The 12,108-nt window shown below is 47.6% G+C and overlaps 1 long non-coding RNA gene across 4 annotated transcripts; it reads left to right on the forward strand.

Moving 5' to 3' along the window:
* Positions 1–7,770: 7,770 nt before the first annotated feature.
* On the forward strand, positions 7,771–10,131 carry LOC120692418. Of its 4 annotated transcripts, none has more exons than XR_005682618.1 (3): positions 7,771–8,519; positions 8,618–8,765; positions 9,815–10,131. It is a non-coding gene; the product is annotated as an uncharacterized LOC120692418 (long non-coding RNA). The 4 variants fall into 4 exon arrangements; XR_005682616.1 differs by having other exon boundaries at positions 7,771–8,439; XR_005682617.1 differs by having other exon boundaries at positions 7,771–8,145; positions 8,234–8,765.
* The last annotated feature ends 1,977 nt before the right edge of the window (positions 10,132–12,108 follow it).

Consider the following 12,108-nt stretch of genomic DNA (forward strand, 5'->3'; position numbering starts at 1 on the left):
TTGGGGAGGAGCGCGCGACGAAGAAAGGCACCGAGCCCCTAGCTGACGCAACAGCGAGGCTGCTAGGGATGCGAGAAGCGGCCCCCAGACCTCACGGGTCCAGCGGGACGCTCTCCTCGCAAGCCTTCTTCGAGCGTCTCCTCCACCGAAGACCATGCGGGGGGTCGAGCTGGCGAACAGCGCCCTCCGCACCATCTCTCCGAGAGCAACCTTGTCGCCGGGGGGGACGATGCGAAAAACAGCCGCCGGACCTGGCGCCAGCGCCCCGGTCAGGCGTCTCCATCCCCCTTCAGGCTAGGGGACATCGCAGAATCATGACCCCACGGGCCCAATGCTCTTCTACTGATCCCACTGAGCCTGGGGGATGGAGCGCACGCCCACTCCGGTCTTCCCCTACCGCTCGCAAGCATTCTTCTAGCGCCAAAAGCCTAAAAAAGCCGGGCCACCCCATCTGGGGGCCGGTCATAAAAAGGCAAAGGAAACATTACAAGATTTAGGCAATGCTGGAAGAAAGAGTTGGGAGGCTGGAGAAGGGGAACCCCACGACCCCTATTTATAGCTGCGCCGGGCACAAAGTTTCAAGCTTGTCAAAGAGCGGAGGCTTGTATCGCCCGTGACGAAGCGGCGCTCCACGAGCAAAGGATGTCCTCGGTCCCCGCGCCGAGACATGACCAAGCAAAATAAAGCGGAGCTGATCCCCTGGACGCTAAGCGGTGCAGCATCGGCTCTGGCCGGATGCCCTCGAACGGCGCACCGTAAAGCGACCAGGAACACCGGGGCCAAGGTCCTACGTGCGGGACAGCGCGATAGGAGCACCAGCTGCCAAGCAGCAGGCGCTACCATCACCCTGGCCCCCCTCAGCGCGCGGACACGTCTTGTCCTTCAAACAAACAAACAAAGAGGTGCGTGCCTCGAAGTACTCCCCCCCACGGGCGTACTGTCCCGACCGGCGTGTTGTCACATCCGCCGGGCTGGCGCTCAGGCACGTCTGGCGGGTGTGCGACATTGACTGATCACGTCAAAAGGAAGATCCCCGAATTACCCTTTGGCCGAACCCACTGATTCAACCAAAGCCTCGGGGGCTACTGTCGGGTATCACAATTGGGGACACCCTAATCGGGGTACTAAGATCGCTCCAAAAACACAAAACACATGTTAAAGTAACTGGGCCCACAAAGGCCCACGACCTGCCTCCCATTCGGAAGAAAGGAAGGGACTCAAAGAAGCCCAGCGGGCGGCCCATTCGCATCCCCCTCGAACCCGCGGAACGATCTCCGCCTCGCTCGAGGGTCCCTCTCGGGCCCGCCGGACAACCTCCGCCTCGCTCGAGGGTAGCGGATCTGCCCTCGAGCAGGTGACTTATCTCCGCCTCGCTCGAGGGTAGCGGATCCGCCCTCGAGCAGTTGACTTATCTCCGCCTCGCTCGAGGGTAGCGGATCCGCCCTCGAGCGGGTGACTTATCTCCGCCTCGCTCGAGGCCGTCTCTCGGCACAAGGGACAAACGGCCCCGCCGCCCACCCGACCGCCGTACGAAGGCATTAAAGGCCAGCCACTCCGCCACGGCTCAAAGGACGGGCGGCGTCAGACTGCCACTCCCACAGTGGATGTGACCGGGGTCCCCATCCGCTGACTCCGGTCACCATTCCGCCATCTCGGATGCTGTAGCAGTGCCTTGGGACCTGCACGCGGAACAAGATGGGCTCGGCACTGCTCCCATCACTGTTCTGCCGACGCCGACCATCCGGACTCGCCTCCCACTGGGGAAGGGGTCCGGGACTTCCACGTGTCCCCCGGACCTTCTAGTGTGCACGCCCGCACTCCCACCAGGGGGTCTGGGACCGTCACGCGCCATTACTACCGCTAGTCCACAGGGCCCACTACACACCACCACCACGCCGCCTGCAGGACACTGCAGGACGACCGGCGCGATCTTCACAGGACCAAGGACAATGTCCAGGACGACTGTGACGCGCGCCGCCTTCCCACAGTGTACTTCCTACAGTGCTCGACCACTGTACCCGCGATTCGGGGGAAAACGACGACTTCCGCGCCCCTACACTCGTGTACGACGCCCCCTCCTTGTGACTATAAAAGGAGGAGGCGGACCCCCTTTAAGCGTCTCTGGGATCTAACTGGACTCTAGGCTGCTGGCTAGTTAGTCTCTCTCTCTCTGGTTTCTATCTCTCAAAAGAACTCTCAGCACTACTGAGCACTCATCTCAACCGACTCCGCTCTTAGCAGAGACTTGGGAGCTTCCCTCCCGCTCTCGCCTCTCTTGTATCCCCAACTACAAGCACTCCGGGTGCAAGATAATACAGTGCCCTCGCACACCCCATTTGCTGGACGTACGGCCCCGCGGCCGAAACCAGGATTAACCGTGCGTTACTGTGATTGCCTCTTGCATCATCATCTGGGACGAGGAAACATGCAGCATTTACTAGTTGGGATCCAGGCCCCCAGGTCGGGACACCGACAATTGAGGAGGATGCTTCTCGTCTCCTGACCATCCAGTTTCTTTGCATGCTGCAGGAGGAAGGTAAGGGTGTTCGTTTCCGATTCTTCGAGAATGAATACTACTATGCTTGGCGAGATTTCTGACACCTCCTTGGTTTTAGTGACCGTTTGTCAGTTTCCCTTGAAAAATCTTGCCGCAATTTTAATCGACATGAGATTTGGGGTTTGATTTCGGGTCAAGTTGTTCATGGCAAGTTTGCACCTCGGTGCAATGGCATTCAAATCCGACTATTCGTTTAATTCACAAGTGGGTGACCATCACTCTCTTTCCAAGAGATGATCTACGACCAGTGCAAAATGATGAGTTGATGATATTATACGCCATGGTCAAGGTCTCCCCCGCGAAAGCAATGATTAAGCAATGGCTTAAAAATTTTAGGATGACGGGTCCCATGGAGTGCACTTCTTTGGATACACGCATCATATTGAACATGGGCATCTTAGATGGGAACCTCGTTCCTTTCATTGAGGATGACCGTGTTTTGATCGATGAATTTTATTTGGTTCAAGGCCACACACTCAAGAAAGGCCCGAATGATTCATTGGTTTTCTTTTCCTTAGGTTATGCAAATAAAATCCCATTGCCAAATGCATGGTATCATTTGTATATCTTCTGTTCGCTAATCATACCTCTTGTTCCACAAGAGAAAGCCCGTCAGCATAGTGTTTCTGGTTTGCCTGGCAGGATTACATGTAGCAGGGCCAGAAGGGAAGAACTGCAGCAGCCAACACCACAACCTTCACATCAACATGAGGCTGGTGGTTCGTCGTGGCAGAGTGCTAACTCCAGCGAGTGGGCACGACAAGCCCCAAAGCGCCAGTCCACCAGTTCTAGCTCTAGCAGGATTCCACTTACCACCCAATGTTCAGCTTCGTCCAGAGGGTTCAGCTCTTTTACTTAGCAACTGGGCGAGCTGAACATCCGCGCCAATAACATCGACGAGTCGCTAGACCAGCACATCCAGTCCAATCAGGACTGGCAGCGATACACAGGCGAGAGGATCCACAACATGGAGCAACGACAGTTGCAACTACAGTAGGAGTGGAGGGCTTACAACCATTGGGCTGAGTTTAATCCCAACCAACAGCAGTGAGTTTGAATCTAGCTTGGGGGAGAACCCCCATGAGAGGTAAGTTGTATCGAACTCTATCCTTACCACTTTCATAATATTGCATGAAACCAAATAAAAATTTGCAAAATCTAGAAAATCCATAAAAAGTTGCATACCTAAAATCAGATAAAAATTTGCAAAACTTAGAAAACCCAAAAATATTTTTCCTGGTTTCCAATATGTGTAGTTTTTCTATGTTGAGATGATGAATATTTACTCTGTTAATTCCTTTCATATGCCTAGTTACAACCTTATGCTCTACCTAGTTTTGAATTTGGTGGCTAAATGTTCAATCCTTAAGCTTGAAACTTGTGGGTAGCAAAAAGCAGACCCAACACCAAGTTGTTGTGGGCTATGATATGGTTGAGTAGAGTTGCTATAATCCTCCTACATGATGCTTAATATCTGAAGTATTTATCTTTCCAAATATTATAAAAATAAAATAAAGTTCCTCAATGATATGAAATTCTCATCCAATGTCATATGAGTTACAAGTTTGAAAAATCTTTTCATATGTGCAACTTATTTTCTCACTGAGCTTTGTCAAATTATTGTGATCATTAGTGAGATTCATTTCATACTCCCATGATCAAGATCATGTACACGTCCACTACCACATGCTACACTTCTACACTGGAAGTTAGCAGCATATCCACTCATACATCCATCGAATAAAAACTCTATGACATTACGATGTCTCTCTCATCAAAAAGTTATATAAAGGATATGGGGCTATGCAAAAAGAAATAAAATATGCATATCAAAAAAAAAGTACGCCACATGTTTCGGCATGTAAGAAATAAAAGATGCATACCCAAAAAAGATATGCCACATGCCCACAAGGCATGTAAAAAAAGAGAAACAAAGAAATAGAAAAAAGATAGCCCCAATCCAAAGAAAAAGAAAGAAAAATAAGAGAGATGATTCATACAAAGGAGATCATCCCTATCCACCAAAAATATCCACACACTTGTACATCTTGATCAAGATTTATGACTTGTTTCTCCTTTGGATCTGCTTTTTTACTTAGCAAAATATGAGAAGTAAGTTTGACTTTATACCCTCCATACCTATAGCTCCACCAAAAAGCCCCCACCCACCGCAGCAGCATGCCGCCCGCCGCGGCACCCCGTTCGGGGGCGTCGTCCCGCCGCCTGGCACGCAGGGAGGGGGCGAACGGATCTGGCTGGCACCGCAGCCCGGCCACCCTGAGCCCGTGCACCATGTCGCCCCGCCGCCCGACACGCAGGGGGGCGGATTTAGCCGGCGCCGCCGCCCGGCCACCACGAGCCCACTACAAGAAATCCTTTAATCTATGACGAATTTTTCGTGACGTTTACGAAAACCGTCATAAACAGATGTGATCTACGACAATTTATGAATTTTCATCACAGATTTGCAAATAATCCATATGGGCTTTCATTTGGGCCCAGATTTTACGACAAACATCTGAAAACATCACAGAGTGAAAGTAGGAATAGTCACGGATTTGATATCATACTCAAACCACAATAATATTTTTTGCATGAGAATATTTTGTACGAAAACATCATGAGGTGTGGGAATTGAACCTCTAACTCCTTAACGAGGCAAAAGTTTTACAACTATACTGTCGGTAACCTGTAGTAGGGATACCCACTCCTATGCAGCAAGGCAGGACTCGCGTAGTCATCCATAACTACGCCATAAAAGGCGGAGCAGCCGGGCCCTACGGGTCAGGCTCTTACCTCACCGGGCCAACGGCCCCGGACCCGCTCCCCGCTCTGGGACAGGTCCGGTGACGCCACGTGTCCCTGAGGAGGGGAAGCTCCGAGCCAACAGCCGAGGGCTCGGACCCCCCATAGGGGTCCGGGACCACCTCGCGCCCGTGCGGACCTCCCACGCGCGTAGAACCAGCATACCGCCGCGGCGGGGTCCGGGGGCGCCACGTGTCCCGCGGGCGCGGGCGCGGGCGCGAGTCTTCCGCTGGAAGACAGGCCCACCCACCGCATTCAATGCGGGTGGTTGAGGCGTGGTCTGCCGCCGCGGCATGCCGGGCAGCCTTTGTCAGGCCTCACTGTAGACCGTATATTATCGTGGTACACAGTGCAGCCGCATGCGCCGCAGAGCTCGTCTGCCGCATTAAATGGATACGACGGCACGGCACTTTTCCATCATACCGCCTACGCCGCAAGCTACACGGCTCGTTCAGCCACGCTGCAGGCAACGCCGCAAGCTACACCCTGACGCCGTTTCGACAAGACAGGGTATGGATATGCTGGACGGGGGATTCCAGCGGGCAGAGCAAGGAAATCCAGGAATGAGATCTCCTTCACCTACATCGCCATAATGTATGAACAGTATGTTATTCTATACTACATCGATTGGGCCCACCTGTCGGGGACCCAACGGCCATGTACGCGCCTCCCTTGAGATATAAAAGGGAGGCGCTCGCTGCACACACAAGACTCTTCAGACTCTCTCGAGACTAAGGGAACACAAGCAATACAACACACAGTGGACGTAGGGTATTACGCTCCGGCGGCCCGAACCACTCTAAACCGGCTGTGTTCATCGTATTCTTTCAGCGAGATAGAACTAGTCCTAGCTAACCCCCGAGTACTCACCCTCTGGGTTTTAGTCGGGTGCATTACGCCACCCGACTGTGGTATACCACACCACGACATATACTACCTACTTCTTTGCACTAAGTTTGAGCATTTTTAACTTATAGTTTCCTTATTGAAAAGAAAAAGTGAAAAGAAAAACCGGAGGGGAACAAAGCGCCTTGGGAGCCCACGCTGCTTGCGTCGCTCGCGAGCGGGTCCACCTGTGGTAAAAAAAACGGAGGGGAACAAGCGCCCGGAATGAAAAGAAAACAGAGAAAAAGAGGGATTCGATCCCTGGTCCTTGGGATATGAGGCACCCACCTTTCCACTGCGCTACACCATTTTTTTGTTGTTTGAGCTGGTATTAAATGTTTTATACAAATGTATTATTTCGGAGAAAAAAATAAGCCTCGACGAGGCTTCGAACCTGGGTCACGGAGATAAAACTGCTGCGCACAACCAGTCTACCACTACGCCAAGCATTTGTTTGTAACAGTAGTGATTCATAAATTATTTAATACTTTTCTTTCGTAACGTGGCCCTCTTATGAAGAACAGATGCGTGGTTCATCTTTTCTTTTTAATCCGGAATTAAATTTTGTAATTGGTATTTCTCCCTCATAAGAACTCCGAATTTGATGATTATTTTCTCTATTTTTCTCTAAAATTATGATCTTTTATTTTGTGGCTTTTGTTTATATGTTAGTTGCTACATTTTGCAAGCTACTTTCACGGGGTGCCTTAATTAGTTATTTAAAAAAATAGAAAACTAAACTTTTTGCACAACAAGTGGCAATTTTAATTCACTAATGTTACTAGAAGAGTAAATGTAAGTCTACAAACAATTCTGAGGTGTATATGAGCAAGGGAAGACTTTATGGTGTACAAACTTCAAAGTTTGACTTGAACTATATGAAACTATGTGAGAGATGTATCCATCTGTGAATAATGTATAGTTTCACTTTACAAAAATCATTTGAAATTTTTATGACAAGCTTATGAACTCTTATTAGGTTGTCATGTAAAGTTTTAAAATTTTCTGACCAAATGTAGATATTATTATAATTAATATGTTGTAATTGGAAGATAGAAGCTAGAATTGTCCCTATAAGATAAATATAATTTTCATTTATCTCAAACATATTGGTTATAATGTAACATACTATGAGTCTAAATATATTTTTGTGATTTTTAAAATATTATTGGAGGTACCCATAGTTCAACTTGAAATTATTTTTGATAAGCGTGCAGAAATTCATTTAAATGGTAGAAAATAATAAATCTTTTTAAAAATTCTTGATACTTCTACGAGACAACTAAAATGTAGTTTATTGTATATAAAAAATATATGAGCATATATAAATAATTAATTGTATGTGTTACTTCACAATGGTGCAACAAATGAGAAAAGAAAAAGAAAAATGTTAAGTAGAGAAGAAACGAAACCAGGTGAATCCGGCCCAAATAGCCCAACTACTTTCAGCCGTCCATCGAGCATCCAATGGCTTCGATTGTGCTCCCCCAACGTTAAATAGGCTGAAACCCTACCTGCTCCTCTCCGCCCGCATACTCCCTCCCCTCCGCCCACTTCTGGTGGCCGCCACACCTCCCACTCCGTATTCGCCTCCATCTCCCCTCGTCTCCTCCATCAGCCCTCCTCAGATCCAGCTTCTGCCGCTCACGTTCAGCACACACCCCCCACCCTCCCCTCCAGCGCGGCGCCAGGAGGGGATGGCGACGACCGAGATGTGGGGCGGGGCGGGGCGGCGGTGGTGAAACCGGTTCTCACGGCGTGGCCTGGTGGGGCTGGCGCGGCGGGCGGAGGCCGCCGCCGCCATCCCAGGAGGCGGGCACGTCGACCGCGCGGCGCGGGATGAGGTCGACGCCGGCGACGAGCGCCTCGTGGTGCTCCCAGGCCTCCCATCATGAATGGTTCCTTTTATCTTGTTTGTGATGTAGTGAGGGATCCTCTCATGCTGCAACTAATATTAATCATGAATTGTTTTTTATCTTGTTGCAGCGAGCAGATAGGCATAGCCGTCTTCCTCAGCCTCAGATCCGCGTTCTAACGTGGTGAACCGGTGCCTCTACTGCAACCCGACGACGAGCAGCGGCCGTAGCGCTCGGCGAGGCGTAGAAGGTTCGGTGCTGCTGCCCGTCATGGAGTTCCCCGATGAGTGGCTTCAGCGGCGTCCATCCCCCGTCCAACATTGTTTGCATCAGCAGGTGTAACCTCGTGGATCCAACTTGACTGGATCCGTGGCCACCGGATCCATCGCTGCCGCTGGGATGTGGAGAGGCAGCTGGTGTTCTTTTTCCATTCTCAATTCAATTTCGGCTAGCAATTCATGCATGTGCACCTTCCCTTTTGAGGTTATTGCGCCTGATGCTTCTGATTTGACAGGCGGGCAGGCAACTCGCAAATCTCAGCATCAAGGGCGGAACTGTGCCTGGCCCTCGAGCCCTCCACTTCCGCCTTGATGGTTGAAGGTAGCGATTAGACTTGGAGGTGCACCTCGCGAGCTTTATCTGCAGGACGCCATCCATGCCGAGTAAGTGGATTCATTTGCTGAAATCTCACCCCTTACTCTGTACTTTCTGTGAAACAATTCCATTTATGACCTACAATGTACCACGGCTAGGACTAACTTCGTGTGTTCTGGTCCTTTGGTAGCTCCGTGGCACAAGTTTTCTTGCTGAAATTGTAAATCCAGTGAATGCATACGGTAGATTTTCATGCATCTCATAGTTCAGTACTTGATTCAGAAATTAATTTAGTGATGCATTGTTGCAACCGAACTTGTAATATCCAGTTAATTGTACCAAATCTCGTGTATTGGATTAATTTCCCCTCATTTGTTTCTTGTGAACAAGTGATTTATATAAACTTAAAAGTACTGCTTGCTTAGCTCACTTGATGATAAATAAAATGAGTTCTAATTAAACTGGCCTAGCTATCTTTTCTCTGTTCATGCTAATTTAAATCACAAATTGAACCCTCTTTTAATCACATATGTATTCTGAAAGTTTCAGTTGGAAATTTTGTTGCCTGGAAATTGCAATAATTACTTTCTTTTAAAGTTAGTGATACTATGATAAAGCTTGTGCAATATTGCAGATAAAGAGATCTTTTAAAGCCATATTGATGGCAACATTTCAGACTGATTTATGGTGGTTGTAGCCATCATTTGGTTATTTCCTTGTTCACTTGCCATATGATACTATTGTGATTCCATTGCCATCCAAAGAGTGTGATTTTGCTTGTATTTGATATATCGGTCTGCTTGTAGCTCATTCACCTAGGTTACTTGTGTTGCTTTATTTTTATGATCTTCGAAAGTGTATATCAGCTGCCCAAGCTTTCTAGGCTATAGTGCATCATTTTTTCTTTCGAGGAGTTCATTTCCAAGTTAAAGAAAAAATTATAGTAGATCCTTTTTTGTTTGGACGATACAAGTGTTCATTTCCAAGTTAGAAATGTTGCATGAGCATCCAGTATATGGTACACCACTGCATAGTGTTGCAAATATTTTGACCTATCTCCTGTGTTTGTGGAAAATGCAATATGAACTTTTACATAGATTTAATATTTGCATGTCAGGGGCTCTCGGTCAGCAACAAGCGGCAATCTGATAGGCCATGAGGGGCTCAAGAAATATTTTGCTCTCAGTCAGCAACAAGCAGCAATCCAGCAAGGCATCAAGGGCAAGAAAGTACAAGGCTGCATCTTGTCATATTTTGCTGAACCTGTCTTTCATAGTTTTTGTTGCTTGAGTGGCTTAAATGCCATGTTGCTCTAGAGAATTATGAACCAGATTTGAAATATTGTTCTGGTGATGGTAACTTGGATGATAATTTTTTTGTCTTGTGGGCTGAATTGATTATTTGATAAATATGCTAAATTTTTCATGGGCTTTATGAATGGTTGTCAATCTGAGTGGAATTGTAATGGGCTGAAAAATGACCTATCTTAGTGGTCCAGTTTCAAAATGAACCCACTTGTAGGTTTTTCTAAAAATGTCACGTCCTCAGCCATGTTGGATGCCACATCAGCAACCATGTAGGATGCCATGTCAATGTTCATGTCATTGATGGTCGAACACGTGGCATTATCTATGACAATATCTGTGACGTTTATTTTCGTCATAGATATTGGGCTTGAGCTGAGCTAAGTGGACTTCGGGTCATTTTATGACGGTTTAGAAACGTCATAGATTGTGTCAATCTGTGACGATTACGGAAAAAACGTCACGATTACGGAAAAAACGTCGCTCGATTTAATCTGTGACGCTTAATCCATGACGTTATCCGAAATCGGCACGAAATTGTCATAGATGTTGTTTTACGACATTTTTTCAGCAATTTGTGACGAATTTATTTTGTCATAAATTAAATGATTTTTTGTAGTGGCCCGCGCGCCGTCCCGCCCCGCCGCCCAGCACGCAGGGAGGGGGGCACCGCCCCATCACCCACCTGCGCACCACCTTGCACGTGCCACTGCCATCGCCGGCATGGGGCGGAGAGATGGAGGGACAGTAGAGAGAGTGTGTGTGGAGGTAGGGGGCTGCGCAGGATGGGGTGTGAGGGAGGCAGAGAGTGGTGGGTTAGGATTAGCATCAAGTATATATACTTGGAACCATGTATTGGGCTGGGTTAGATTTTTTGAGCTGGGTTTTTTAACTGAGGAGGGCTTGTTACAAATAACTGCCTCGGAAAATAGAACTATTAACCGAGGTGTTCATCTTAATTCTGACCGTCTCGATTAATTTGTTTTGCGAGGCGGTTTTCGGGACTGTCTTGGTTAATATGAAATAACCGCATCTATTAATGCTGGGATTAACAGAGACAGTTATTTTTTTTTGGCCGTCTAGGGGTTTTCAAAAGGCTGTTGTTAATGCTTTTTTGTAGTAGTGTTATTTCATCTTGTAATCTCAAAACATGTTCTTTTTTTCCTACTTCTATTGTCGCATTAAAAAAAATCGATCCAGCAGCAACACATGGACATGAACCTAGCCAGGTACTAAAGAGATCTTTTTTTGTAGTAGTGCATTAGCGGAAGGGTATAGCCCTGATAGCCTTTGCAAACACCTGCCGTTAAAAGGCATAGCCGGCTATTTTGAATATTTGATGGTGATATTCTGTTGCGGAACATAGCAATACTGACATCTAGCCTTCCCTAAAACATACTTAGCCGTATAGCCAGCTAGTCTGGCTTCATATTTTGTAATATTCAAAATCAATGTGCTAGTTATTCAGTCTGATATCTATATTGGAATTTGACAAAGTCGTGTGCACTCGGTTATATACGGAATATTAATTAAGTATTGTTCGTTTTGTCTAATCTGCAAAATTTAGGATTATTGTATCCACAAAATTGGATTCGCCATTACATATATGTGAACCATATTTCAAGTTTCCTATGATGGGAAACATCACGGCGATCGAATCTAGCTCCTTTCATCTCAACTGGTGTTTGGCCTTTCTCTATGTTCATCTTTTGTTCAATTTACTGTGGCTGTGGCAAAGACTAAGGGTCTGTTTGGCAGGGCTCCGGCTTCTCCATAAACAGCTCCGGCTCCTCTAGTGGAGCGGCTTTTCTGGTGGAGCTGGAGCCGTTTTGGAAAACGTTTGGCAAAACAGCTTCAGCTGCTAGATTGAAGTTGTAAAAAGTCTAAATTGCTTTTTTTTTCTTTTCTTTATTTTTCTTTTATTTTTCTCCTCTCATTCTCTTTTTCTTTCCCTTTTATTTTTTCCTCTTCCCATCCTATCCTTTCGCCCAGCCCGCACCCGCCTCCACCTTCCTCATGACTCGTCACCCAGCTCCCCCCGTCGCCGCCTCGTCCTTCAAGCGGCGGCAACACACACCATCTCCCCCAGTCCACCTCCGCCTCAAGC

This window comes from Panicum virgatum, chromosome 9N (genome assembly GCF_016808335.1).
Source record: "Panicum virgatum strain AP13 chromosome 9N, P.virgatum_v5, whole genome shotgun sequence".
Classification (NCBI taxonomy): domain Eukaryota; kingdom Viridiplantae; phylum Streptophyta; class Magnoliopsida; order Poales; family Poaceae; genus Panicum; species Panicum virgatum.